Below are 4200 nucleotides of genomic sequence, written 5' to 3' on the forward strand. Positions count from 1 at the left end.
TTAATTTGTACCACAACTAAATCTTACTTAATTTCTATTTTTTGTTTTTATGCACACTGCTATCATTCTAATTTTTTTGTATTAATCTTGAGTCTAGAAACGGGTTAAAAAGCACTTCAAAGGACTAATAAGTTAAAACATTCCTCCCACTTAGCATCCACAAAATCAATGGTATCATCCCACATACTGCAAATGAGAAATAGTAAATAATTGTGAGAGTTCGAGACTTAAGATATTTTTCTCACATTGTCTAAAATAAAATAGGCAAACCATTATCCTAGTAATAAGGATCATGGGTGATGAGGGATCACGTTGTATAACTCCCCTTTATCTTTTAATTTCCCCAAAAGCTTCTATGTTAATAAGAATTGAAAGCAAATCTGATGACAAATAACTTTTAAGCCAAACCCGCCACTTGATACCAAATCCCATAATAGATCTATTTCCCTTTTAATTTTCCCTACGCAACTCAAGTGACTCATTTTTATTGTTAAAATTATGACTAGATCAAGAGAACAAGTTTGGAATCTTCGATAATAAATACTTGTATAGATTTTTTTTTAACGTAGGCGATGAAATCCCAATATGATCCATATCAAGACCATGATTTATACCTAAATATTTTTTTTAGCTTAACGTGGCGGCATCAAAATTATTCTCATATGTAGTTGAGCTAAGTTAGTGTATTTTTATATGTCACATCCCAAATAAAAGAGCTCTAAGCCAAAATTATAGAAAATCAAATGGCACATCACAAATGAATAAGCGGCCTTCAAACTACATTATCTAAATGAAAGGACACATCTCTGTTAATAATTTCACTCTTAAAAAAATGGTAATAGCCTTTCAACAAATTTTGGCACTTGATAGTTGTTATGAGAACAACAAATTAAATTGCTTATTTGTATTCCACTAACAAGGAATACAATAGTAGTAAGGGACTCTCCCATGGAGAGCAAGGAGTTTTCAGTTGTCAAAAATCACAGCGGGAGAGAGAGGGGTATTGTTTATAGGTTATAAAGAAAAGTATAAAAAATAATTAAAGCTACTCCCTCTGTTTCAAATTTTTAATCCGCTTTGACAAAATCAAAATACCAAGGCGACTATGAGATTCCCTAGCTAGACTACACTTTTATTTACCATAATTGTTATCTGAAAGATATAAAGATATTAATCATAATGTTTCCTATTTAGATATATATATATTTAATGATTTTAAATAATATCTTGTATAAAATACATTTATAATTAAATAAAATAAGGGTATTGTTGATAGTTTATCAAAAAAGTATGACTATAAAGAGAAGTAGGACATAATCTTGGAACTGATGAAAATAGTATAGAGGAGCTCTGATTGGAACAACTGTGTACCAACCTTTTAAGCTGCCTGGATGGATTGATGGAGAAAAGCCTTAAATTAACAAATCCAATTAATGGTTTTGTACCATTCAAGGTTGTTGAATATCCCTGAGTTCATAAAGTTCTTGAAATTTCTGCACAACCCAAAGTTCCTTATCATCTAGTTACTTATGGAATTTGTGAGGAAATAGAAGTAGAATGTTGGAATTTCAGCTTCATAATCAACATACTTTATACTTAAACATGATTATAGAAAACCTTATACTAAAACAAACATAAACCTAGTATAAACATGCTCTTGCAACACAAGAACAACACCTTACATAGCTAGAAAACACTACATATGGTATATACCCAAAAAAAATTAACAACAAGGAAATAAAAAGCAATATCCTTTTGGTTTCATGACTTTTAAAACAAGTGAGGCTAGAAGAGAGTCATATTCATTCTTGCCACATGTATCTCCAACCTTTCCATCATGAGTTGGAGTGACAACTCATGGAAATATTAGACAACTCATAGGACAGCTCAAGCTAGATTAGTTCATCCTAAACAGGATTATATAAATGATTAAAACAATAATCATACCATAATCTGCATTATACTAAACTGGATTGTCTTAAACAAATCAGGAATTACCTTAACCTAGTATGTGTTGCTTCTAAACACGCATACTAAGGTTAAGGGAATCACTGATTAGTTAAGACAATCCAGTTTAGTATAATGCAGATTATGGCGTGATTATTGTTTTAATCATTTATATAATCCTGTTTAGGATGAACTAATCTAACTTGAGATATCCTATGAGCTGTCACTCCAACTCATGATGGAAAGGTTGGAGAGACATGTGGCAAGCATGAATAGGACTCTCTTCTAGCCTCACTTGTTTTAAAAGTCATGAAACCAAAAGGATATTGCTTTCTATTTCCTCGTTGTTAATCTGTTTTTGGTATATACCATATGTAGTGTTTTCTAGCTATGTAAGGTGTTGTTCTTGTGTTGTAAGAGCATGTTTATACTAGGTTTATGTTTGTTTCAGTATAAGGGTTTCCTATAATCATGTTTAAGCATAAAGTATGTTGATTATGAAGCTGAAATTCCAACAGCATAAATTTTGAAGTAGAGGGATTAGTGAAGCTGTAATCAAGGATGAGAATTATGATCGATGCATCCTTCTTCATTACTAAACAATCATTGAATTAATATATTTATTTATTCGTCATTAATCACAGATTATCACAAACCTTAGGATATCAGTTACTCCGTGTTATCCCCAAAATTCTTTAATTCACTGGATACAAAAGCGCTCGAATACCGGATTTTATTCGTCTGAATCACCTAGAAGTAGCACGATTTATGAGTAATTTGGTCGAATTATTTGTATTTTGTAAATTTATGTTAATCCTAGTATTTGAACTCTTAGCGCAAGGTTCACTTTCTAGTGTTATTTCTACACATTGTTGTACACGTAGTTCCTCTGCAAGGTCTCACATTTCAACTTGTGTAATGAGTTATTCAAGAATTGCATATACCCTAACTATTTACCAGCAATAGATCAATCAAGAAACTGATTTAGTTCCCACCTAAAATAATCAGTCAATCAATCATAAACATTCATCATAGTATAAACAAACGATAATCATGTGAAGAGCTCATAATAGATTACATATATAGTATTAAATCAATCAAATGAAAGTTGAGCTAGTCACGTATTTTGTAAAACCCAAGATATACATACGACATAATCAAATAGAAATAAATACGTTGATGGAAATACTCCAAAACTCTAGCTTTCATTTATTGTCTTTTTTCTCCTCTTCAAAACCTTGATAAAATATTTTTTAAAAAGTCTTAGATGTCCCCTTAAATACCCTCACAATTCTAGAGCTTGGGGCCACTTCAAAACCAATTTTTCTCATCTTAGAAGTTATTTCCGCAACTTTTTTCATCTAAAAGCGATCCATGGGATCTATCTTGAAATCCTTTCAAAACTGTTTTGCCCATAATTTCGCCATCTGTCCTCGGAATGACCTTGTTCTTTTTGCATCAGATTTGTCTTGTCAATATTACAACATAGAGCCGAATACTTCTGAATTTGATCGAGTTCCACTTTGGTCTTTGTTTTCACTTTTACGTTTGTTTCTGCGCCTTTCACTCATTTTGGATGATTCTACCTGATTGAGATAAACAAAAGAAAACAAAAGTAATACAAGGTAATATGCAAGATATATAGCAAATATGAAATGACGAGGGTATCAAGTACACTACAATCTTTTTGATATCAACCTATAAGTCTTATACCTGATAGACACATTTTTATGTCTAAGTTGTCCTCAATTTTCTGAATTCTTGGTACTCGATTTTATACTTATTATGGTGTTTTGTGTGTTTGTAGGTATTTTTTTGGAAATAAACATTGTTGGAAAAATCGTCTCGAAAAACTACCACGGAGAACACCTACTATTTGGAATCTTATTTTGGATAAGGGGCACCCAACTGATAAGGGGCATCCCATGGTAATTGCACCCCAAGACACCCCATTGCTAAAGGAACCCCCATTTTGTATAGGAGCATCCACCTTCTTCATGGGTTTTACAAAAAAAGAGCGGGAAATGTTGGTTTGAAAAGAAAAATATTTTGGATGTGATTGTACGAGGATTTCTCGTGATTTTCTGTTGGATTTGGTATGAGATTAACCTGTTTGACCAAAACAGGGCTAGTAGTCTCTTTTGTCTCGAAAAGAAAGGAGTTAAACATGGACTTTGATGTGTTGGCAGCGTGTTAAGATTTTTTGTTCGAAAAGAATATTTCACTCTTACAACGAGATTTATGTGCATCAGC

Source organism: Papaver somniferum, chromosome 7 (genome assembly GCF_003573695.1).
Source record: "Papaver somniferum cultivar HN1 chromosome 7, ASM357369v1, whole genome shotgun sequence".
Classification (NCBI taxonomy): Eukaryota; Viridiplantae; Streptophyta; class Magnoliopsida; order Ranunculales; family Papaveraceae; genus Papaver; species Papaver somniferum.